Consider the following 26,766-nt stretch of genomic DNA (forward strand, 5'->3'; position numbering starts at 1 on the left):
ATGAATCTTCATATCAAGAATTCATGCGGTTTTGGATGATTTAGTAGCACATATTTAAGAAATATGATATTAGTCAACAGGATCCCCGTGGCTCATTTGCTACATGATTTTCTTGTTCGGGACTCTTTCCTGTGGAATCCAAGGCTGATTCTTCCTATTTCTGCCATAACCAAGTAGCATAGTGAAATCTCATAGATGTTTGGGGACTGATTTTCTGAAGTGTTAATTTCATTGTTTGAAAATATCAAAGAATATCTCTAGGGGCACCCGGTGACTCAGTCGGTTAAGCATCCTACTCTTGATTTCGGCTCAGATCATGATCTCAGGGTTGTGAGATTGAACTCTATGTCCCCTTCGTACTCAGCAGGGAATCTGCTAGAGATTTCTCTCCCTCTGCCCCTCCCCCTGCTCCTGCTTGAGTTCTCTCTCTCTCTAATCTTTAAAAAAAAAAAAAAATTAAAGAATGTCTCTTAATTTCTCACTGCCTTGCCCCCCCGCATGTTGTATGGATTTTGAATGCAATACTTCTTGGGGGGATATCAATATATAGTCATCTTTGGGGCTGGGAGAAACTGCCTTGTAATTATCAGTGACAATTTTTCTACTGGGCATTGTCTTTGTGCATATAGGCAGAAAATTTATATTAACACTCAAGGCAGTTACATGCTTGAAGGGAAAAATAGGTAATGGATGTTTGGTATTAAATACACCGGTCTGTTTTTTAGGCAGGGGTTATAAGACACGTTATGTAACTGAGGCATCATATGATACTATGAACGGGTATGCTTGCTGGAATAGCTGGGTATTCTTAACCCGGCAACACCTTTTGTCCTTAGCGGCTCTCAGGACTAGAATCGTTTCTTTTTTTTTTTTTTTTAAGATTTTATTTATTTGACAAAGACACAGCAAGAGAGGGAACACAAGCAGGGGGAGTGGGAGAGGGAGAAGCAGGCTTCCCGCGGAGCAGGGAGCCTGATGCAAGTCTCGATCCCAGGACCCTGAGATCATGACCTGAGCCGAAGGCACACGCTCAACGACTGAGCCACCCAGGCGCCCCTAGAATCACTTCTAATGCTTCTGGAGTTGTAATAACAGGGTGGTCATTCACGGTTTCCACTGCTCACCGATTGTTCTAATGGAGAGCTTCAGAGGTAGAGAGAACCTAGTAACAGATAAGTCTTCAGTAACTTGTTACTGGCATTGAAGTATGTTACTCACTTTCTCCCTTGCCAGTTAACCTTATGCTGTTTGCTTTAGGGTTATGTAAAAAGGAGCCTGTATTCTACAAATTAGGATTCCAGTTATAGTGCAGCTCCTCACCGGCTTCTCCCTTCACCAACCCCACCATCCAAATTATGAAAAGTAATGAACTGGCCTCAGGAAGCTTCTCTGGGTAATTTTCCTGGAGGCCGACCCTAACACTCAAGACCCAAACTGGGTAACCAAGTCACAAGGAAGCCTTTGAAGATGGAAGGCTTTGGTTGTGATTTTTATTTTCTCAAGAAGGAAGTTAATGTGGGTCGATGAGTTCAGATTGTACCTAGCAGAAAAATTCCAGGAGGAAATTGGACTTTCCCAGTCAAACATAGACCTTTCAGGTCATCTCTTCCCTGCCACCCCAAAACTCTCCATTGGTGAGACCCAGGAGCTCAAACACATCCTCCCCTACCAGGCAGCGAAGTGTCTTCACAAATCCCTAATCCCCAAGCCTGTTTGCCGAAGTTAAACAATGCAGGGCCCCAACAAAGCCCTTCACCAACAAAGCCACACCTAGTCTGGTCTGAAAGTGAAGTAAGTGGATTACTTTCTAGACACAGCTGAAAGTTTGGCTGCAAAAACACTGCCTTTTGTCTGCCTCCAGGCCTTTTCTTGGCTGAGCTGTTCCTCCTCTCTCAGGGACCGACCCAGAATCCCCTTCTGTCAGGAAGCACGTCAGATCTGCTGGTTCTCCCCTACCTCCCAACTCTTCCCCACAAACTGGGGAGGGGCAGGTCTAAGGGGAGAAGGAAAGTGGGGAGTCCTGGTGTGGTCCAGGCCAATTAGGGCCCCAGTGCCATTTTCCCCCTTTGTGAATGCAGTTCATTAGGATCATAACCCCTTTCTAAGGAACACAGCCTCTGGGAGTACTTTAATCATTCTCATGAATTATAGTGTTTAATATTTTAGTTCTGACTTTTTACCACCATGAGATACACTTTAGTTTTAGCATTGTTTTGCAGCGACTGGTAAAAATACCTGTATAAAATTACCTATGTATTTACCGTCTTTTCTGCTTGTCATTTCTTGCATATCAGATATTCCTCTGGGTTCATTTTCTTGCTTCCTAAGGTACATCCTTCCCGTGTCTGGGTGGCTCAGTCGGTTAAGCATTGACTCTTGGTTTTAGCACAGGTCATGATCTCAGGGTTGTGGGATTAGGCCCCGCATTGGGATCCTCACTTATCGGGGAATCTGCTGGAGATTCTCTCTCCCTGTCCTTTCCTGCCCCTTGCACACACGTGCTCGCTTGCTTTTGCTCTCTGTCTCTCTCTCAAATAAATAAATCTTTAAAGTACAACCTTTAGGGCATTTCTTTAGGGAAATTTGTTGGTAGTAAACTTTCTGTTTTTGTTTAAAAGAATATATTCCATTCTCCTTCTTAAAAAAAAAAAAAAGCTTTATTGGGTGTTCTAGTTGTTAAGAAAAATTCAACCGAGTAAATTTGAAGATCTAATTGGTTTTGTTAATGGATTCATGATTCAGGCAGCATCCCTTCTGGCAAGTAGAGGGGTACCCTGAGGAGTTGTACAAAATGGAAGGTTTTTATAGGAAGGAGGATGGGGCAAGAAAGTTATTAGCAAAAAAAAAAGACAGGATTGTTCCAGGTGACATCACCATACTTTAGGGGAACTCAGGGGTCTGACTAGATAAAATTTACCTCATCTTCTGGGCCCATGTGACAGATTACCTCATTGGTGCTTATCAGAAAATTCCTGACTGACCTTTTAAGACTTACATTTCTGGGGGAGGTTGAAACTGCAATTAGGTTAGGTGTTAAGCCCCAGTTTGGTGACTTGGCCTAAGTGACGCCATTTTGGGACTGTGGTTTCTTTTTAATACAGTTAATATTTCTATTCTCCTAACACTTTGAAGATTGGTACACTTCTGTCTTCCGACTTTAGTTGTTGCTGTTGAGAAATCTGTCAATCTAATTGTTGATCTTTTTTGTGGGTGATATTATAATGTCATTGTCTTTGGTATTCTGCGGTATCACTTTAGTGTGCCTAGATATGGAATTCTTTTTATTCTGCTTGGTATAGAGTGTTTTCTGTGTCTTTGTATTTGTGTCTTTCATCAACCTTGGCCGTTATGTCTCAAAACTGCCTGTCTTCCAATCTCAATTCTCTCCTAGGACTTCCATTTTCAACTTTCTTAGTCTATGCTCCATGCCTCTCAATATCCTTTTAATACTTTCTGTCTCTTTTTATTGCATTCTGGTCACTTTTTTCTAGAACTCTTATCGGTTCAAGTGACTCTGTCTTCAGCTCTGGTAAATATGAGGTTTAACTTGTCCATTGAGTTTTTAATTTAAATGATTTTATGTTGTCTCTGAAAATTCTCTTGGGCTAATTTGTGAATATTTCTGATCATTTTTTAATATTTTTCAAAGTCTCATTCATTTTTTATTCCATATTCTATTACATTAAATATTTTTGTTTAGTACTCTCTGAGAGTGCTAAATATTTGGAAATTAAGGGTGGGTGTCCTTCTGTTCCTGGCAACTCTCATTTATGTTGCTTTATTTTCTTGTGTTTTGAGGAAATTTTTTTTGAGAGCTTATATTTGATTAAATTTAATTTATAGCAACATTAAGGACTTAAATTGAGAGCTTCTCTCCAAGAAGATTTGCATTTCTTGTGTCCTGGAGCTTGGGGGCAGGACTGACCTAGGACCATGTTAGCCCGCTTCAAGGGTCTTGACTTCATGAGTGTCAGGCTCAGCTCCCCAACCCTGTGAGGGACCCAGCATTCAGTTCCTCATGCTGGAGCATCTGCTCCCAGGGCAACCCTGACGTGTGTGTATGCTTGCCACTAACGCTTTTGAATTTATCTTACATTTCTTTCTTCCCTTCCTCTCTCTCTCTCTCTCTCTCTCTCTCACTCTCTATTTGTGCGTACACTTCTTTGGAATATATTCTGTACTTTTTTGGTGGTCAGAAATGCAATATAAAGTTTGTTCTACTTATCCAGGATCTTGTTGTAGCAAAAGGGCCTCTTAGAGTATGGGCTAGAAGCAGAAAATTTGATCTCTTTAGAGGCTGCCCCACTTCCTTGTTTCCTCTGTTATAGCTAACTTGTGTCTGATCATAGGCTGAGTCCTGGGACTACTTCTGGCTTATGGGGTGTAATGGTGCCCTCATCACTCAGCATCTCACATACTACCTTATGGTCTTCTTTGCTGATAACCCTGAGGTCAATGGTCAGAGGTGTATCTTCAAAATATAATACTGTATAAGCCAATGACTATTTCTTTTAAGGAAAAAAAAATTGGACCCCATATTTAGGTATTTAATTTCTTTAAAAGATATATTTTCAACTAAGTTATGTCATGCAACTGATTATTTAGAAGAAAAAACATAACCCATTATCCAAGTGGCTCTTTCCACTTAGATATGGTATTGGCATCATTTGCTTCTTGAAAATTAGGTTTGTGTCTCATTTTTCTTCTTATACCTGGCTACACCTACCATTTGATAAATTTTTCTGGAATTGAATTACATTTTTCCAGCTGGCTTTTCAGAGATTTGGATATGGCATGTAGGGTTTTTTTTTTTTTTCCTTTTTTTTTTTTCCCCTGTAAGATTTTATTGAATGCAGACACAAAAATTATACCTTCAGATAGCATTTGAAATCTCCTGGGAGGCCAGTCTAAATAGAGCAAGTTGTTTGGTTTAAGTTATAGATCCCAATCATGGACTTTAGGGAAATTTTCTGGAAACTGATTCCTTGTTCTGGTTCTAATCAAGGGTACTGCATCTCCCCTCATATTATTGATGAGCAGCTGCTATGATTACATGAGTCTCACAAGGATGGAAAGTGGAGATAGAACTGTGTTTTATTTGGTGTTAAGGTAATACTCAGCGGTTTTGCCTCATCTGGATAGAGACCTTTGAAGGAATGTGTAAGGTACTCCATGTTCTCAGTGAACAGTAGTAATAGCGTCTTTGAATGTGAAACATGTCCTAAATTTTTTCTCTTTAAAAATAACATTTTAAAACAAGTCAGAATTTCTCAAGGCAATTACAGAGCCGTTTGTATTGACAAAATAGCAACAAGATGGGGTGTAAAAGGTTATGTATCTGTTCATTGCTCAGATGCTTAAGGACATGCCAAGGAAGAACATAACACCTGCCTTTTATTTTCTCTTGAGAGATGGCTCTATTTTTAATCTTGCCTAGTGTTCTGATCCTTTTGATTGTACTCCAGAAGAAAATCTGAATAGAGTTACATAGGCCACCTACCTTAACCTAACAAATGAGAGGAAGGGAGAACTCACCAGGGGGATCTCATCTCTTTTCTGATGAAAAATGATAATTCCTGATTGATTGAAATGTCATGCTGAGTGGGTGAATAACAATCTTGGGGTTTATTGCATGCTTCCTAAAACTCTGCATATGGGGTTGTTCTTCAAACACAAGGAGGTCCTCTGCTGGCTATCTACTGGGGACGTGTCCAGCACGAATGACCCAAATCTGTATGTTTAGGAAGGTTCTAAAAAAGCCATCTCCTCTAGACTTCTAAGACCCTCATAAGGAAACAAATATAAGAATTATTACATGTGGAATTACTTAGAGCGTTAATGATTTCCCAGGCTTGAGAATATATAAAATATAGCAAGCGGGATAGTTCTTAAGAGCGTGGCCTGAAGGAATTAGGACAGGTGCCAGGCCTGGGCTGCTCTCTGCATACCCTCAAATTCTCCATCTGAAAATCTTCCCTTTGGTATGGGTGCAGTTAACTCCTTCATACAGAAGTATAAATCACTAAGAAGTTTCATGAGTGTCTTCCTCCTGGTTTTCAACTGGAGAGAATCTTTGAGTCAAGGGAAAGCAAATCCAGTTGTGTAATAGCAAGGATATCTACTGGGGAGGGGAAGATACCCTCGAAAGGAGGAAAGGGGTATGCTGAGGGCTTGACAGAGCCACAGGTCTTTCCTGTGATGTTGGCAGCATGCACAGCTCGTGGTGCTCATGTTGAAATAGAGGAGACTCCAGTGGGCTTTATCCAGCTTTTTTGTTGGACTTTGTATCTTAAGAGCAGAGAACCCATAGAATTCTTCTGTGTCCTTCATTGTTTTTTTTTTTTTCCTTTTAAATTTTTATTTAAATTCTAGTTAGTTAACATGTCATGTAATATTGGTTTCAGGAGTAGAATTCAGTGATTCATCACTTACATATAACACCCAGAGCTCATCATCACAAGGGCCCTTCTTAATACCCATCACCCATTTAGCCCATCGCCCACCCACCGCCCCTCCAGCAACCCTCAGTTTGTTCTTTTATGGTTTGCTTCCCTCTCTTGCTCTTTTTTCCCCCTTCTTCCCTTCCTGTATGTTCATCTGTTTTGTTTCCTGAATTCCACATGAGTGAAATCATAGGGTATTTGTCTTTCTTTGACTGATTTTCTTAGCATAATATACTCTAGCTCCATCCATGTCATTGCAAAAGGCAAGATTTCATTCTTTTTGATGCCTGAGTAATATTTCTCTGTGTGTATATACCATATCATTATCCATTCATCAGTCGATGGACACAATGGACACTTGGGCTCTTTCCTTAGTGTGACTGTTATTGATAATGCTGCTGTAAACCTTGGGGTGCATGTACTCTTTTGAATCTGTGTTTTTGTATCCTTTGGGCAAATAGCTAATAGGCAATTGCTGGGTCATAGGGTAGTTCTATTTTTAACTTTTTGAGGAAGCTCTGTGCTATTTTCCAGAGTGGCTGCACCAGTTTGCGTTCCCACCAATAGTGTAAGAGGGCTCCCCTTTCTCCACATCCTCACCAACATCTGTTGTTTCCTGTGTTGTTCATTTTAGCCATTCTGACAGGTGTGAGGTGGCATCTCATCATGGTTTTGATTTGTATTTCCCTGATGATGAGTAATGTTGAGCCTCTTTTCATGTGCCTGTTAGCCATCTGGATGTCTTCTTTGGAGAAATGTATCTTCGTGTCTTCTGCCCATTTCTTGACTGGATTTGTTTTTTGGGTGGTGAGTTTGCTAAGTTCTTTATGGATTTTGGATACTAAATCTTTATCAGATATGTCACTTGCAAATATCTTCTCACATTCTGTAGGCTGCTTTTTAGTTTTGTTGTTTGTTGTACAGAAGCTTTTTATCTTGATGAAGTCCCAATAGTTCATGTTTGCTTTTGTTTCCCTCGCCTCCTGCACCATGTCTAGTAAGAAGTTGCTGTAGCTGAGGTCAAAGACGTTGCTGCCTATGTTCTCCTCTAGGATTTTGATTGTTTCCTGTCCCACATTTAGGTCTTCATCCATTTTGAGTTTATTTTTGTGTTTGGTGTAAGAAAGTGGTCCAGTTTCATTCTTTTGCATGTTGCTGTCCAATTTTCCCAACCACCATTTGTTAAAGAGACTGTTTTTTTTTTTTTTTTTCCATTGGATATTCTTTTCTGCTTTGTTGAAGATTAGTTGACCATAGAGTTGTGGGTCTATTTCTGGGCTCTCTATTCTGTTCCGTTGATCCATGTGTCTTTGTGCCAGTCCCATACTTTGTGCCAGTACTGTCTTGATGACTATAGCTTTGTAATAGAGCTTCAGGTCTGGAATTGTGATGACTCCAGCTCTGCTTTTCTTTTTCAGGATTGCTTTGGCTATTCAGGGTCTTTTGTGGTTCCATGTGTCCTTCATTTCTAACTCTATGCCTGGTGCTAGTAGGAGCTCTGTGTACTGACTCTTGAGTGGATGTCAGCTCAGGACTTGGCAGCAGGGAAGGAGGGAGAAGGAGGCATAGAGACAGGTACCTGACACGGAGGGCTAGCATGCTGAACAGAAACATTGTCTCATCTTTCTTTTGTCATGGTCCCAGTCCTTCTTGGTACTGTTCTTCCTTCTGTGAAAAAAAAAAAAAAAGTGGCTCTCTGTTTTCCTTTCTTCTTACTCCCCCAGATTTATACTTCTGCTCCATCCCAGGTCCTCACTTTTGGTCCAGGAGCCTGGGTGCTGTTGGCTTTGTGCTCAAATATAGTAAATGCATACTCTTCTTCCCTGGATGCCCTTGAGAGGTCTGTTGGAACAGGACTTCAAGCAGAAACTCTTCTCCCTTCACACCTTAAGCCTTGCCTTTCTCTGCTTTGGATTTACCCCAGACACAGCCAGGAGCTTAGGCTCTTGCTCAGGATGTAGTTTGTGTTGCTCTGTTGTCCTCCAGCCCCTGCTGCCAAAATGGCAAGTTTCCAGATGTATTATGATCCTATTGTTCTAGGGAAAAAAAGTTAAATGCTTTTTGAAGGGGAGGGGAAGGGGGAAAAGTCAGGTATTTTAATTTGGACATCAGAGTGGTTTGGCTTGTGTCCTATGGTCATTCCATAGGAGTTTATTTAGGCAGACAATGTCTAAGTGATTGATCAAGGAGGGACAGGAGTTAGTCATCCATCTTAGGCACTTGGCAAATTCTGTTTTACACCTGGAGACACAGTTCAGGGTGCTTGCCGGGGAACCAAAGGTTTGTGCCTCTGAAAAGGAAGGGGGCCTGGTCCCATTGAGTTATAGCAGGGCCAGATGAAGCGATTCTCCATGACTGGGGAGAGGAGCATCCACTGTGTTCTTCCTCCCTATTCCTTCCACTACTTAAAATTTGCACTCACTTCATCTGCATCCCACCAGATCTTTCTACCTGGGGACAAGAGGATGCTGTATGAAGTCTGAGTCCTTCTTGCACCTGGTGTGTGGCTGGGAAAGATTATTGAGCCTAAGGACCTCCTTAGGACTCCTCCCCTGTCTAAAGTTTCCTACTTACTTAAAAAAAACTTATATCCTAAATGTCTGCAACTTCAGTTATAATGATACCTTTCCATGTTCATTTGTTTAGATATGCCACACTGCTGTCTGCCGTTGGCAACCCTCCTGGACTAGGCTGCTTTGGTTAATCACATGGATGTTGTGAGTATTATGTTCACAAGTGGATGTAGAGAAGATAATTTGATTGAACTACAAATCCTCATCACACGAGCCACTCCTGCTTAGCAAAAATATATGAAACGGTTGTGATCTGGAGTTTCATTAATCTCTGGGATTATGCTGCTTGCACATTGGTTAAATACTGTGGTTTCCGTATCTTACTCTAAGCATCGAGTTTTTATCAAAGAACTTTTGACACAAAGCAGTGTCTTAGAGTGTTTCAACATGAAGGTAGTTGTTGATCTCCATTTGGAATCCTGAATTCATTTCATCTCCTATGCTTTTATGTTACAGCTTTCTTTTTTTTTTTGTTTCCACTTTTTATTTTTTACTTTTTTAAGATTTATTTATTTGAGAGAGAGAGAGAGAGCACTTAAGCGAGGGGAGGGGCAGAGGGAGAGAATCTTCAAGCAGACTCCTTGCTGAGTGCAGATCTTGTTTCAGGGCTCCATCCCACACCCTATGAGATCATGACTTGGGCCAAAACCAAGAGCTGGATGCTTTACTGACTGAGCCACCCAGGCGCCCCAGATTGTTCCCACTTCTAGGCTATTATGAAAGTTCATGATCAAGTTTTTGGGTGGACATACGTTTCAATTCTAATTGCTGGATCACATGGTAACACTGTGTTTAATGTTCTGATGAACTGCCTGTTTTCCAGAGTGGCTGCACCATTTCACATTCCAGCTTGGAGTGTATGAAGGTTCCAGTTTCTCCACATTGTGAACAGCACCTGTTATTATCTTATTTATCACAGTAATGCTAGTTGGTATCTTCTTATGTTTATTTGCATAATTAATGATGTTAAGCATCATTTCAGGCACTTAACTGGCCATTTACACATCTTCTTTGAACAAATGTTTATTCAGATCCTTTGCCCATTTAAAAAAATTGGGTTGTCTTATTATTGAGTTGCAAGAGTTCTTTAAGTATTCTAGATACAAGTCCTAAGCAGATACAAGATTTATAAATATATTCTCCCATTCTGTGGATTGCCTTTTCATTTTTTTAAAATTTTTTTATTGTTATGTTAATCCCCATACATTACCTCATTAGTTTTAGATATAGTGTTCCATGATTCATTGTTTGTGCATAACACCCAGTGCTCCATGCAGAACGTGCCCTCCTCAATACCCATCACCAGGCTAACCCATCCTCCCACCCCCCTCCCCTCTAGAACCCTCAGTTTGTTTCTCAGAGTCCATCGTCTCTCATGGTTCGTCCACCCCTCCGATTCCCCCCCTTCATTCTTCCCCTCCTGCTATCTTCTTTTTTTTTTTTTCTTAACATATATTGCATTATTTGTTTCAGAGGTACAGATCTGAGATTCAACAGTCTTGCACAATTCACAGCGCCTACCAGAGCACATAACCTCCCCAGTGTCTATCACCCAGCCACCCCATCCCTCCCACCCCCCACCACTCCAGCAACCCTCAGTTTGTTTCCTGAGATTAAGAATCCCTCATATCAGTGAGGTCATATGATACATGTCTTTCTCTGTTTGATTTATTTTGCTCAGCATAATACCCTCCAGTTCCATCCATGTCATTGCAAATGGCAAGATCCCATTCCTTTTGATGGCTGCATAATATTCCATTGTATATATATACCACATCTTCTTTATCCATTCATCTGTCGATGGACATCTTGGCTCTTTCCACAGTTTGGCTATTGTGGACATTGCTGCTGTAAACATCGGGGTGCATGTACCCTTTTGGATCCCTACTTTTGTATCTTTGGGGTAAATACCCAGTAGTGCAATTGCTGGATCATATGGTAGCTCTATTTTCAACTGTTTGAGGAACCTCCATACTGTTTTCCAGAGTGGCTGCACCAGCTTGCATTCCCACCAACAGTGTAGGAGGGTTCCCCTTTCTCCACATCCCCGCCAACATCTGTCATTTCCTGACTTGTTAATTTTAGCCATTCTGACTGGTGTGAGGTGGTATCTCATTGAGGTTTTGATTTGGATTTCCCTGATGCCGAGCGATATTGAGCACTTTTTCATGTGTCTGTTGGCCATTTGGATGTCTTCTTTGGAAAAATGTCTGTTCATGTCTTCTGCCCATTTCTTGATTGGATTCTTTGTTCTTTGGGTGTTGAGTTTGATAAGTTCTTTATAGATTTTGGATACTAGCCCTTTATCTGATATGTCATTTGCAAATATCTTCTCCCATTCTGTCGGTTGTCTTTTGGTTTTGTTGACTGTTTCCTTTGCTTTGCAAAAGCTTTTTATCTTGATGCAGTCCCAATAGTTCATTTTTGCCCTTGCTTCCCTTGCCTTTGGCGATGTTTCTAGGAAGAAGTTGCTGTGGCTGAGGTCGAAGAGGTTGCTGCCTGTGTTCTCCTTTAGGATTTTGATGGACTCCTGTCTCACATTGAGGTCTTTCAACCATTTTGAGTCTATTTGTGTGTGTGGTGTAAGGAAATGGTCCAGTTTCATTCTTCTGCATGTGGCTATCCAGTTTTCCCAACACCATTTGTTGAAGAGACTGTCTTTTTTCCATTGGACATTCTTTCCTGCTTTGTCAAAGATTAGTTGACCATAGAGTTGAGGGTCCATTTCTGGGCTCTCTATTCTGTTCCATTGATCTATGGGTCTGTTTTTGTGCCAGTGCCATACTGTCTTGATGATGACAGCTTTGTAGTAGAGCTGGAAGTCCGGAATTGTGATGCCGCCAGCTTTGCTTTTCTTTTTCAACATTCCTCTGGCTGTTCGGGGTCTTTTCTGGTTCCATACAAATTTTAGGATTATTTGTTCCATTTCTTTGAAAAAAGTGGATAGTATTTTGATGGGGATTGCATTGAATGTGTAGATTGCTCTAGGTAGCATTGACATCTTCACAATATTTGTTCTTCCAGTCCATGAGCATGGAACGTTTTTCCATTTCTTTGTGTCTTCCTCAATTTCTTTCATGAGTATTTTATAGTTTTCTGAGTACAGATCCTTTGCCTCTTTGGTTAGATTTATTCCTAGGTATCTTATGGTTTTGGGTGCAATTGTAAATGGGATTGACTCCTTAATTTCTCTTTCTTCTGTCTTGTTGTTGGTGTATAGGAATGCCACTGACTTCTGTGCATTGATTTTATATCCTGCCACTTTACTGAATTCCTGTATGAGTTCTAGCAGTTTTGGGGTGGAGTCTTTGGGGTTTTCCACATATGTTACAGCTTTCTTAATGTTGTCAACATGAATGTGCTTCAAATAGCTTTCAGTCCTAATCTCATGGTTCTGTTCGTTGAAGATAAGCAGCGATTTCTTATTTTCCTACGGGTTACCAATGGGACTAAATAACCCCTTTAGTTGTGCTGGCAGGACCAAGTGAGAAAAGATGAGAAAGGAGGAAAAAAAGAAAAAGATTGAGAAAATATGAGGAAAACGGAAGAGAAGGGAGAGAAGAGAAAAGCATTCTGGGAAGGTCACTAATTACTTAAAGGCTGCAAGTCTTCTGTATACGAGTTTATGAGCCAAGGGTTAGAAAGGGCCTATCTGCAGGCTCCCCAAAGAAAGTACGCGTGTGTCTTAGTCTCTTATGTGACTTGAAGAGTCATACAGAATATTCTCCAGCATAAGGCAAAGGACATCTGACTAGTAAAGTCTCTGGGGATGAATAAGGGCTAACCAGAAAGGCCAGAAAGAATGGATGATGAAAATACTACTTTCAAAGAGAGAGACATCCCAGAAAACCCCAGAAAACCAGAGGATCTGAAGGTAGACAGCAGTCTCAGATATGATTTTGGTCTTATTATTTTTGCCTTAGAGCTGGGAAAACGGAAACCAAGAAAGGAGAAGTGATGTGCCCAGAGCTGCAGTGAGTGGCTGAGCAAAGCCGTGTGTCATGGGTGCTTTCCATACAGTTATGCTCCCTTTTTTAGAAATGTAATCCTAGGCAAGTCAGAGCCATGTTGCATAGAATCATATAAAGCTGGGCAGACAAGAGTCTGATTCCTTACATCAAAAGAATAGCCATGCTTAAAATGGAGTTCATCTTTTTGAGGTCTTGAAAACTCCTCTTTTTCAGGGTTGGGCTGCACTCTCCCCATGCACAGCAGATAGAAGCAGATATCTCGGGGCCGCCCAGGTGGCCTGGCTTACACCCAAAAGCTTGACGTGGAAATGCCCTCCCCTTCCATGTGATTCCATGATTTGATTTCCGTTTGGGCAAGGTGAAAGGGACTTAGAAAAGGTGTATAGGTTACTAACATGGAGAACAAGATTCCATGTGTTCTTCAGGGACGGGATCAGATGCAGCTCAAAATTTTCAATTCACAGCAGCTCCAGTGGGTCTAGGGTACAGCCCCCCATTTTGGCAGCCTCTTTTCTGCAGAAGGAAGTACACTCATTGGCAGCTACACATCGAGAAGGAGAAAGGCTTCAAAACTCCTTGAGAGCTACTTAGTGAGAGTTACTGCTAAAGACGAGGACAACGTATTTCCATCTTACAGATGTGCAGTTTGTTAAGTGCACTTGGCCCTGCCCCATTAAATTAGCCTTCCAATCTCAGTAGCTTGCTGAGAGAATTACTAGGGCTCTGCTTCATTGCTCCTTGGCAGGCAGTTTAGTAGAACACTTTGGTAGCAAACGTCAAGACAGAATACTGAGACAGAATTATGGTCTGCCCAGAGCCCCTTAGCTTCTGTGGACTGAAGCTTTTACTTATTTACTCATTCTTAAAATTTTTTCTCTGATATGTGCTCTTGTAGCAACAGAACCAAAAGCAATTATGGATCAGACACTTTATTGCTTATTTAGTTCTATTTCATGGTTCTGTTTTTAGTAGGTTCTAGATCTCGTGTGATTTAAGTGATTCACAGCCTTTCATTTCTTGGCGTATCTGGGTTTCTTCCTCTTAGCTACACTTAAGACTTACAGGGTCTTATAGACTCATATTCAGGAAGGTAATGTTGTTGGTTGGAGAGATTCTGAAGTGCAAAGTAGCCTTTGTAAACTGGAGCTGTGTGGTCCATTTAATGAAGTTCATGCATGCACAGTGTCCTTGGTAATCACTGGTCTTAGTACCTCTCCCCGCCCCTTTAACTTAGATGCTGGACAGGGAGTCAATATAGTTAGTTACATTGGTCTCATTTTAAGGTGATAACTTGACAGAGTGTTTGATTTCTCCTTTTATGGAGAAACTCTTGGAGACCATGTTTGGGAACCACGCAAAGTGGGCACCTTTCAAGAGTGTCAGAGCCACTAAATCAAAATACATTCAATTGTTGCTCTGTAAGGTACAGTTCTAGATGTATGTGCCAGGATTAACAGATTCTTGGGGCATTTGTTTGGATCAGCTTTGACTTTTTCGTAGAGTGCTGTTCTTTGCTAGAATAAGAGAGAAGAGGATGTTGGGAAAATTTCTACCTTCTCTCTGCCTTGGTTTCACTATTGAGATGCTTGGATGGAATGTGAGTGAGTGGAAAGAGTTAAAAAGAAATCATTCATTCATCAAGTATTTATTGAATGCTTGCCTGGTGCCAGGTGTGTTGGAGATACAATATTGAGCAAAACCCAGCCTCTGCTCTCTGGGCATATGTTAGACTCATGGAAGAGAGAAAAGGAACCTGTTTCTGGTGGTAGTAAGTGCTGTGCACAAACAAATACATGGAAAAGAAAAAAAAAAAAAGAAAGAAAAGCAACAAGCAAGTAGAGAAGGGGGTTAGGGAATGCAAGCATTGCTTTTAAAGAAATATGGTCAAGAAAGACCTCTCTGATAAGGGGACAGTTGAGCAGAGAGCTGAAGGAAGGGAGGGAGGAAACCCTGTGGATACCAGCTGGAGAATGTTCTGGGCAGAGGAAACCCAAGGAAGTAGTCAGTCGGCATCTCCCCGCAGCTCTTCCCTGAAGGCACAACTTATTTTTCTTGCTGCTTCTGATAGATAAGCTGAATATTACCACTTTTACCATAGGTTTATGCAGTAGTTACTCTTAAGTGAGAATTATGCATATAATATACTTTATTAGAGCAGTTGTTGTTAAGCACCGAATTCATCATCTTTCTATTACATGGAATTCTGATTTAAAAAAAAAAAACAAAACAGACAAAAAGGAGACTCCTCCAACCCACGAAACTCTTTATTGCTTCTTAGGTATTTGCAGGCCTAGAAAACTATTCCTCTGGGGCTGGGAATGCTACATAAATGTACAATTGTTTTACTGCCCCTGCAATTCAGATCACTAGAGAGTGTTCCTCTGAAATAAAAGCAGGTTTGCTTGGGGATAGATTTGAATCAATGATATAACTTGAAATTGTGCCAGCGACCCCATTCTCTCACAGCGTATGCCGCGGAAAAGGAATATGTTGCTATCGGGGGAGGCAAAGGAATGTGTTGGTTTAACATTAGCTAAATCTGGAAGTAAGCCAGGGTCCATCTAGAAACCATATAGTTAATCCTTGTTGTCAATCACTGTCGACCGGCCCAGAGCTATCAAATCAAGATCTTTGACGTTGGTGTACTGGAGCCAACAATAGTGAAGCCGACAAAGTTAGGAATATGATAAATTAATAAGATACCTTCATATTTTTAAACCAAAGTTATTTTGGAATCCTAGAAAATATTCACAGGATATTCAAGAATCAACTCTTCAAAGCAGATTACTCCTAGTTATATCTGATTTTCCCCAGGGTCCCTTGTAATACCCCACTAGAAGCTGTATTTTGTAAATATTGAGGGTTCCTCTAGGTTAAAAGGATATTGTTCAGTATGTATATTTAAACATGCTTATGAATGAATGAATATGTATTTTTCAGTCTATTTCTGTGAAAGTTTAAAACATTTTTAAAAGAATCCAGAAACATCAGAAATCAAATGAGAGCTAATTTACCAAGAGCAGAGCTAATATGTCATTTTTAAGGGGTACCTTTCTTGATTTCTTTTTCCTTGCCATCTTCCAACCCACTGCCCCCATTCCTGCCAGCAGGCGGCATGGCATGCGGTTCCTCTGAGCTCTGACTATACTCTGTGTATCTCAGTCATAGTTATGGCCACTTGTTAATTCAGTATCTGTCCAAGACTTTCTGGAAAATGGACTATGTCCTTGAGCTCAGAATTGCCAGCACTTTGTGTGATACTTGATATGTGATGGGGTTCTCTATATGTTTACTGAATAGATGAATGAGTAAATGAGTTAAGATCTATATCTGGTTCTGAACTTCCTGGTAACCAAAGCAAAAAGAAAAATAAATGGATTACACAGTTCTCATAGGCCTAGAAGATTAAACTGAGCATTCCTTCAGAATTCTGAAGTAATTCTGAATTGTATTCAGAAGATACAATTCTGGTCTTGGTGCTAAGTTCCTGAAAGTACTTATCTGATGAAACATGGTATAGAGGTAGCGAGTTATAAGAAATGTTATTTTCAATACTCCATAAGCTACTCTGGTCCTGGACTCAATGAAGGAATTCATGTGGCTTTTGGTTGAGCTTGCGGCTGGAGGCTAACTCTGGCACCTGCAGACTCTGGGTCTTGATTAGCTTCTTAGCAGATTCCCTGCTAGAATATCCATTTCCCAGGTGGCAGTGGGCCCACAAGAGAGCTTCCTTTATGCCGCTGGATTTTATTTTCACGATTGCAACTATCTAATAGATACTCTAAGAAAGATTTATTGGGCTTGCAGGCTGGGGCATTAAGCAGAGCGTGTGAACTAGGGGAAAACCTCCAGTAGAAGCAAGTTGTGAGGTCACTGTAGTCAGTTTAGGACTTGCAGCCTGCCCTGGCAGGTGGAGTCTTCCAGTTGCCTCAGACAAATAGCACTTGCTGATCTCTTGGGCTTTGTGAGGAAAGGACTGTTTTATGGAGACAAATGTGGACAGCAGAATACAGGTGAGAATCAGCTAATGGATAACTGCTCAATTAAAAAAATTTTTTTTGAACCAGTCGCTTTTGTGAAGAGAGAATTATGCTGAGAAGAATGAAGATGTAGTTGCAAAGGGAAAGAAGATTGATTGCTTTTTGTGTGGGTGGGAAAGAGAGGAGAGATACTTGAAAAATTCTTTGATCCAGCAACAATATTTACTGAAATGTTTTTTGTTGTAAGTTGGATCATCACCTAGGAGAGAAGACATTGAGTGGTGAAGTGTTCTGCATCCCAAGGCATTCTGAGGAGAACAGGCGGGAAAGATCTTTATTGAGCATCTACTATTTTCCAGGCATCCCGTGAAGAGTGTGAGACATTTTTCTTTTCCTCTGAACTCTTATGATAATTCTGTGAGTCGAAGAAGGGGAAACTACATTAACGAGGCTAAGTAAATTATTCAGATCATTCAGTTAGTGTCTACTTTCTCAAAGCCAGTGTCAAACCTACTTAGTGTGTTCCAAAGCTCAGGCTGTGTTCCAAGCTCAAGCTTGGTGTTATTTTTTAATTTTAAAAGTGCTCCCGTGGCTTCCCATTTGTTCTGAGCCCACGGGGGCTTGAGAGCTATTGCAAGGGGGGCTACATTTAAAGGCACATCTAACATTCTCTGTACACAAAAATACATGTCTTAGAGATACGTATATGTATGTATTTCAAAAATATGTAGCCATTTTGGAATTTCCCCTTAAAAGCGTTTATTTAAAAGCATTACGTCTAGAACATAAACCCAACAAGACCTGGGATTTTTTTTGTACTTTGGGTAATGTAACTCACGTACCCACAACCAAGCTCAGCATCACAGTTGCCCAATAAACGCTTGTGCATGCAGGAGTGAAAGAATCATTATAGTTCTTTATGCCGGGCTTTAGTCAGTCAACTTTGTGTTAATAGACTTTTAGATTGTTTCCATTTTTTCTTCCATAAACTATACTGATACATGCTACAATGGAGTCCTTTAATCTGTACATCTTTGCGCTTTATAAACAAATACCTTTCATTAGAATCGAGTCCTAGGAGTGGAATTGCTGGGTCAAAGGAATACATATTTTAGATCCTGATACTACCCTTTTGGGTGCATTCGGCACAATGTATCAGTGACACTGCCTCTTTCTTAACAGCGTGCGAGATGATCTGCCGCCCCACCTCAACCTGGCGGACATGCAGAGCTCTCAGGCTCTTCGTTCTTATGTATGTATGTATGTATGTATTTTTTTAAGTTAATCAATTTTTATCTAAGGAATTTCACATGTGATTGCTTCCATTGCCGATCACCCTGGTTCCTCCAAAGTCTGAGTCCTCATCTTCAAGGTAGCCCTTTTAAAAGAACTTCTCCTCAAACCACCGCTGTCGTTGTCAGTCCACAATTCTTTTAGTTGGGCTTCTTTGATCTCCACTTGAATGTGGACATACTTCAGAAATTCCCCACCTGAACTTACATGAAATGCTCTCTGATCGTTTACTCCAAAGGCAGCAACCCATGTTTCAAATAACTTTTACCGTAGAGTTTTCATGTTTGAAAATCTAGCATAGATCTCATTTGGATGGATGTTCCAAAAGGCTGTTTTCATTCAGTTCATTCACTTTTTGTTCTTTTGCAGTATCATTAAATTCCAGAATTTGGAAGGCTTAGTGCTTCATCTGAGTTTCTTTTTATCCTGCTTAGGATCTAGGGCAGTAGAGAGTGGCTTTTTCCCTCCTGGGGTGAGAGAGGATGTGGGATAGTATTATTCAATGAAATTATTTTTTTTAAGCCCAGTTTCTGTTCTTTGTTACTCTCTGCACCCCCTGTTTGAGTACATGGACTCCGTCTCTTGTCATTGGTCTAGAGTTAACTATACGTCATTAGCAAGTGGAATCTGCCCGCTCTCTGAGAAACCATGGATGCATTTCTAAACCGAATTTAACCCTCTGGGAATGATCTGCCCCTGGGAACTTGTGCTCTCTTGTCCCCTGCCCAGCCAGCCAGTGTGAGTGAGTGAGATGCCATAAGGGGTTCCTGTTGGCTGTTAAGGATGCCTGACCTTGATCTTTGCCCCATAAGCAGTGTGGATGGGAAAAATCTATGTGTGACCACTAGATAGTGCTCTTTACAGTATTTGCTAGGTAGAAATGACTTCTTGTTGGCCTTTTTCATGGGTTTTCAACGGAGGCTTTTTACAGAACTCACAGAAGCTTGTGCTCAACATTCTTCAAAACAATGTTACCAGTACTTTATCTTCTGAAGTAGTGTTTTCTTCTCTTTGATTCACACACGAAAACTGTGTGAACCAGTATATTAATATTTTGCTTTGGTTACCAGGAAGTTCACCAAATGAAAATCTTAATCACTCATTCGTTCATTTTATTCAGTAAATAGACATGGAGCCCCTATTACATGTCAGGCCCTATCGAAGTGCTGGTGATTCTGAGCTCAAGGACACAGTGTCCGCCTTCAAGTGAAGTGGTTCGAGTTCCAACTCGGGAAGGAATGTCTTGCCTTCTTGGGCCTTGCTTTGGATTCTTGCCCTGGCCGGGAGAGCCCAGCTTTTCCCATGGAACATAACCCCTCTCCACAAACTTATTAGCACTAGAAGGAAGGCAGCTCATTTTCCTCTCAGGTGTAGACAAAGGCTACCGTTGTCCCAGAGTGAAGGGCCGTTGGTGAGTTGATTAGCACACAGCCTGGCCTGTGCTGATTTTCCGATGGAGACCATCAGATATAATCTGCTGCCTCATTAGGCTGACACTGTTCCTGCCCTCTCTTGTAATAATGTCACTGGAGTACTTTATAATCTTAGGTAAGTGCTGTAAGCATACGCTGCCCAGGTAACCCAGGGTCAGGGGCGGCAGACACTTGAAAAAGTGATTGTTTTCTCATTCTTTGCTCTGTTTAAAGTATAACAGGCCAAGAAGTATAATAATTGGGCAGGTTTAAATATTAGAGGAGGAGAACTTGCAGCAATATAACTGTTTTTATCTGTGATTCAAACTTGTACTTTTTCAAGATCAAGGGGACAGTGAAGGAAATTGGATGATTGCCATGGACTTAAAGAAGAGAGCTCATTTATTCTAGAGAAGAGAAGGCAGAAAGGAGCCCTCAAGTATTTGAAGATATATAAGATTGGCAATAATTAGGAACGCCTCTCCTTTTCCAGTGAAAAACAAGAGAAGAAATATAAGTCTTATATTGATTCGCGGAGGAATTAGGTTAGGCTGAGAGCTGGCTGACTAGAGACTAGAGAAGCCTGTGGGCGGCGGTGGTGGGGGCTGGTGGTGCTGGCTCACCTAGTTCTTACTTGTTTTGGTCTTTTAATAGTAGGCAGTTACTTTCTTGGCTGGAATTGGGTTCCAGAAGCTGTTTTAGGAGGGTGGTACCAGATTGTGTGCTAATCCATAAAAGTATATAACCTGCCCTCAGAGAACCACATGGGTGTGGTGGGATTTGGTGGGATTCTCTATTTAGTGGGTTACAAGGGTGTGGTGGGGAAGGGCTGGGGACGGTGGACATCTGGCTCAGTGTCATAGAGCTAACACCATCTTCTCTTTGGGTCAGAGCTTGGACACCAGAGTGCTGGATGAGCTTGTGACTCAGTGCTTGATAGGGTTAGGGGCTCCCTTAAAAAACCAAAGCAGGAGTGGGGGGTGCCTTAAAGCAGATCTGTCCCAAAGCAGCAGGGTGGAGAGACTTCTTTCTGTCCCTAGGATTCTGACATAGATTAGTGCCCTTTCTCTGATAAGTGAAGCCCAGAGGAGGTAAATGGGAGAAGTCTAATAGAGAGCAGAATTTGATAGGGAATGGTGCTGTCCCTCCAGGGGACAGGCAGCTGAATCCTTGACTCTCAGAAACTTAGCTAAATCGGATTCACCTGCCGGGCCATGAGGGCCAAGGTCCCTCCCGTAAGCTTAGATTCAAACTTCTTTAAAGTCAGTCTTTCTTTTAGGGTACTTCTGTAGCATTGGGTTTTTATTCCTCATACTGTATGAAAAGGTTTCCCCTAACTTTTATGGTTAGATGTCCAAGAAAATAAATGTTGATTTCAACAAAATCCAGCATCATGGTACAAGTTCTTTCTCTGTTCTTGAGTCTGTTCTTTCTCCAGAGAGAAGTCTTCTCTTTACCCTATTTTTGATCATTGGCTAGGTGTAAAAGGAGAAAAAGCTGCAGTTGGAAAAAAAATAAATTTATGTGAGATAAGGTTTGGCTAAAACCTAAAACCGTGCTATAGACTTAGCATGTGCAAATTTTATTTAAATCATGATGTTTATTTAGTACCTACTGTGTGCTGCAAGGTATTGTTGGATAGTAGTCAACCCTGGTTTCATGGGGCTTATCTTCTAGTGTGGGAAGCAAACAGACAAGCAGTGAAATCATGTCAGGTAGTGATAAGTGAGGAAAAAAGAAATAAAGCTGGTAGAGAGGTAGGGAGGGTCTGGGAAGGTAGTACTGTTTTAGATCAGCTGGTCAGGGGAGGCCTTTCCAAATAGGTGACATTGGAGCAGAGATCTCCGTGAATCCAGGGAGTAAGCCATGTTACTATCTGGTGGGAGTGTGGGGATGGGATCATTCCAGGAAACAGGATAGCACATGCAAAGGTCCGGAGGCAGGCCAGAAGGTACTTGATGTGTCCTTTTGGAATAGGTAGGAGAGAGAGGTCAGAGAGGTAGCTAGGATTCGCCAAGTTGGTTTGCAATGAAAGGAAGCAGTCTTCCATTTGTTTGTACTGGTTCGACTTTGCAGTTTTTGACTGAGCACCTTTATGTATACCAGTCAGATAATGAACCTCTTGGAAAGCTTGCTGAACATGTTCGCTGGTTTAATTGCACAGACATGTTAGCCTGACAGTTCATCAAAAAAGGAATTTGAAGGGAATGTGCAAAGGAATCTGGAATTTCTGCAGTTTATTAGGCTTATCACTAGAGACTTCATTTTACTTAGATGCTGTATTTTAAATGAATAATGGGACTAAAAGCTTTCTGCCTATTTGAATAGTAATATACGAACATGGTAAAAATGCAGATATGATCTTTTAGTGAAAATAAGGCTTCCCTGTCTCCTAGTACTTAAGGAAGCAACTACTGTGAGTACATTGTGTTAGCAGGGTGTTTCTCGAATGTAGGAGCGCTGACAACACTAACTCCCTCGCTGACCCTCCCCCTTGCTGTCCCCTCTGGCGTGCGGATGGTGCCACTGGAGGTAACTACCCGGGACCTCCCCACCGTGCCCCTAGCTCCACGAAAGGTGGGGGTTAAGGTGTGGAGAATTGGCTGCATATTACTGCTTCCATTGTCCGTCTGCCTGCTTGTCCACCCACCTGCCCTATTGCCCTGTCAGTGAAGTTCCCTGAATAAAACTCTGTGTAAAAGGAAGGAAGAGGCTTACTTTGGTTTTTTCAAAGTGCCTTCTCAGTCTGGAGGATATATTACTGACCCTCCTCCACCCTCTAACAAATGCCCTTCCCCTCTATTTAAAAAACAACAACAACAATGTGACCATATACATTGTTGCACATCTTGCAGATCTTGGAGCTCTTCTGACCCTCCTCCACCTTCTAACAAATGCCATTCCCCTCTATTTAAAACAACAACAACAACAACAGTGTGACCATATATATACATTGTTGCACATCCTGCAGATCTTGGAGCTCTTCCATATCATAAACATCATAAACGTAGTGTCGCCTCATTCTTAATAGTCACTTCTCTGACAAGACCACAGTTGAATCATTCCCGCATTGGTGGACATGAAGGTTTTTGTATCTTTTGCAATAACGGCCAATACGGTGATGAAAACTCTTGCACATTCTTCTCTTTGCACATTTGTAAATGTATCTATGGGGAAAATTCCAAGGAATGGATTGGAGGGCAAAGGGGAAATGTGTATTTAAAATTTTGATAGGTATTGCTACATTATTTGCATGTCTCTTAGAATGAAATTTAAATCAGAAATAAACAATAGTGTGTTTTTGCCGAGGGCTATTGTCTGTATGACCAGGATTCTTTGAGATCTGTTGAGACTTCTTAGAAACCTAGTACATGGATAATTTTATAAATGTTCCCAAGTGCTTAAAAAAAATGTGAGTTCTGTTTGTTGGGATTAGGGTTTGGAACACATTTTTAGATTCATCTTGCTAGTTACTTTGTTCACATGATCTGTAACCCTACTAGTGTGTTTCTGCATACTTTATCAGATTCTTTCAGAAGAGAACATCTGTCACTCTGTGCATTTTTCCATTTGTCCTTAACAGTTGTCAGCTTTCACTGGATATTTTTGTAGGCTGTGTTGTTTAGGAACACTGTAGTTATTTCTCCTTGGTGTGTCATAAGCATGAATTTGTTCCTTTTTGTCTCTGATATTAATATTGCTACACCAGGGGCACCTGGGTGGCTCAGTCAGTTAAGCGTCCAACCCCCTGATTTCAGCTCAGGTCATGATTTCATGGGCTCTGGGGCTGAGCCCCCACCTTGGGCTCCACGTCTGCTTGGGATTCACTCTCTCTGGCCCTCTACCCATGCGTGTGCATGTGCCCATGCACTCTCTCTCAATAAATAGTTAAAAAAAAACATTGCTACACAAGCTTTTTTCTTTTCAGGGGTTTTGGTGTATCTTTTTCATGTTCTTCATTTTTATTTGGTTTCTATGATTTTGTTCTGTTATTCTAGAAATGTTATTGGAAGACCATAAATGAATCAGATTTGTAAAGCCATTCAGCTTTTTGTATTCTCACAAATGAGTTTAATATGTCCGTAATTTTTGAATTACTGATATATTTGAATATTATTCTGTGTTTTGTATTTGTTCTATAAAACCTTTTTTCCCATTTGCTACTTAAAAAATAGTTCCTACCTTTTGTTGGATTAATCAAATTTTCTCTTCCTTCCCCCCCCCCCACCTAATTAGAAGCTCATTTAGTTTCTAGGCTACTATAGCAAAGTGCCACCAACTGGGTGGTTCAAGACCCTAGAAATTTATTCTCTTGCAGTTCTGGAGACTAGAAGTCTGAAATCAGGGCGTCAGCAGAGCCGCACTCCCTCTGAAGCCTGGGGGCTGGGGGAGGGTGCTGAGTCTTTCCTTGGTTCTTAGCTTCTGCTGGTTTTCTGGCAATCATTGGTGTTCCTTGGTTTGCGGCTGCATTGCTCCAATCCCTGAATTCTTGGTCACTTTATGTTCCCCCATGGATCTCTGAGTGATTTCTGCTCTCAGTTTATTATTTCCTTCCTTCTGCTTGCTTTGGGTTTATATTGCTCTTTTTCTAGATTCTTGACGCGGGAGGTTGGAGTACTTTGAGACCTTTCTTTTCTAATAGTTGTTATTTAGTGCTACGAGTCATCCTCTCTGCACTGCTTTAACTGTTCAATGTATTTTGATATACTGTATTTTCATTTTCTTTCAGTTAAATATATTTTAAAATTTCCTTGAAGCCTTGTCTTTGACCTGTGGGTTATTTAAAAGTGTATTACTCTGTTCCCAAGTATTTGGAGATTTTCCTGTTATCTTTCTCTTACTGATTTCTAGTTTGATTCATTGTGGTTGGAGAATACCCTCTGGCTGACAGAAAGTCTTATAAATTTGCAGAGGTTTGTTTTATAGTCCATGATGTGGTCTCTCTTGGTTTGTGCTTCATGAGCATTTGAAAAGAATGGGTGTTCTGTTTTGGGGTGGAGTGTTCTATAAATGTCTGTTAGATTCTGTTGGTTGATGTTGTTCTTTTCTTTTCTTTTTTTTTTTTAAGATTTTATTTATTTATTTGACAGAGACACAGTGAGAGAGGGAACATAAGCAGGGGGAGGGGGAGAGGGAAAAGCAGGGTTCCCGTGGAACAGAGAGCCCAAAGCAGGGCTCGATCCCAGGACCCTGGGATCATGACCTGAGCTGAAGGCAGACGCTTAACCGACTGAGCCACCCAGGCGCCCCGATGTTGTTCTTTCCTATTCCTCTATATCCTTGCTGATATTCTGTCTAGTTGTTCTATCAGTTGTTGAGAGAGGGTCACTGCTTTTTAAAAAAGTTTTTTTTTCCCCCCAAAATATATCCTTCCTCTTTGAGGACTTAAAATACTATCTGAATTCATAAGGAGCATTTCTTATCAGACCATCCAGTAGACCTTGGGGTTTATATGACACCTGTGTCCCCTCCTTACACCCTTAACACTTACAAGCAGACCTCTCAGTTGCTGGAGGAAGAAGAAAGAGTAATGATCTGAAATCCCCACATCTGTACTGTTGTAATAAAAAGTTAACTGATTTCTTAATACCCAGGCTAGCTCTGCTCTAGTTCATCTTAGAGACTTACCCTATATACTCAACCCTGCTGCATGTTAGAACCTCCTTGGGGAGCTTTTTTAAAAAAATACTGATGTTTTGACCCCCACCCAAGACCAATTAAATTAGAATCTGTTGGTGTGTCTCTGGGCATTGGTCTTCATTAAGAGCGCCCAGGTGAGTTCATTGCCCAGCCAGGGTATTGCCTGGCTAATCTCTCCAAATGTGAAGCCCCTGCAGTCTGCAGGTCCTGTGCTAGGTGTGTGGAGGCACAGTTGAGGAAGAGCCTTGCTGTTTTGGGGAATGTGGTACCATAGCATTTTCTAAGGATCTTTTACCTGAGACTCAGGTAATATTTCTTAATTGGTTGCCCTAATCACAGACTACTAATAAGCTGCCTGGGATAGGAGTGAAAAATGTTAGGAGTGTGAAGGGAGTCAGAGGGCAGCTGCCCAGTATTTAATCAGGGAAATAAGAGATACCACATTCTTCGCATTCAGTCCTTATTTTTGCCACTTTTGTATTTGCTGTGTATTGTGCTTACTCATCTGTACCCCCTATTGGTATTCTTATTTCCTGCATTTTCTTGGACTAAAATTCTCAAATATTTACCCTTTCCCTCTCTACCTGATTGATTATAAGCTACATATCTTAATTGTAGTCTTTAAGGACTACCCCTGTTTTTCAAAATTAATAAACTTTTTACTTTAGACTAGTTCTAGATTTATAGAAAAGTTGAAAAGATAGTACAGAGAGTTCCCATACACCCCACACCCCCTTCCTGCTATTATTACCATCCTATGTTAATGTGGTACATTTATCAAAATTAATGAGCCAATGATGATACATTATAATTAATTAAAGTCCATATTTATTCACATTTCCTTAGTTTTTACCTAATGTCTTTTATCTGTTTCAGGAGCCCATCTAGAATACCACATTACATTTGTGGATTTTTTTTAATATATTTTTTTAAATATTCATAAAATCATTTATTTTCCATTTAGTTTAAGTTAATTGGTAGCTTCCTTTCTGGTAAAGCAAGCACATTAACATACCTTAATTCCCCTTTATTTTTCCTCCCCAGCTTCTTGGCTAGTGTTATATAAAATTTGGTTCCAGTTTTTTTTTTTTTTTAATTAACATATAATGTATTATTTGTTTCAGGGGTACAGGTCTGTGATTCATCGGTCTTACACAATTCACAGCGCTCACCATAGCACATACCCTCCCCAACATCATCACACAGCCACCCCAACCCTCCCACCCCCCTCCACTCCAGTTTGTTTTTAGGAACATAAATGCCATGGAGTTTTTCATCAGGGCAAGGTGTTATGTGGGAAATGGCTGTTCTTTGTCTTCCTGTGCTGAGGACATCAGTGAAAACCACAAGTACACACCACCAAGTTTTAGATATCCCATTTGATGGTTTTAGAAATCTGTCTTTTGAAATTGCAAAATGTTTTCTCAAATCACCCCACTCTCACCCCAAAAGAA

At 40.9% G+C, this 26,766-nt stretch overlaps 1 protein-coding gene across 8 annotated transcripts in view; it reads left to right on the forward strand.

Moving 5' to 3' along the window:
- LYPD6B (LY6/PLAUR domain containing 6B) overlaps positions 1–26,766 on the forward strand; it is a 165,880-nt gene that overhangs the window by 72,995 nt on the left and 66,119 nt on the right. For 2 of the 8 annotated variants that reach the window (XM_036092570.2, XM_078070771.1), the window contains exon 2: positions 9,090–9,160. The exons of 5 other annotated variants lie outside the window; for them this stretch is intronic. The gene's annotated coding sequence lies outside the window, so the exon portion shown is untranslated. Of the gene's footprint in view, positions 1–9,089; positions 9,161–18,149; positions 18,220–26,766 lie in introns of all 8 variants that reach the window. One more of the 8 variants, XM_078070770.1, reaches the window with a different exon arrangement.

Source organism: Halichoerus grypus, chromosome 4, assembly GCF_964656455.1.
Source record: "Halichoerus grypus chromosome 4, mHalGry1.hap1.1, whole genome shotgun sequence".
NCBI lineage: Eukaryota > Metazoa > Chordata > Mammalia > Carnivora > Phocidae > Halichoerus > Halichoerus grypus.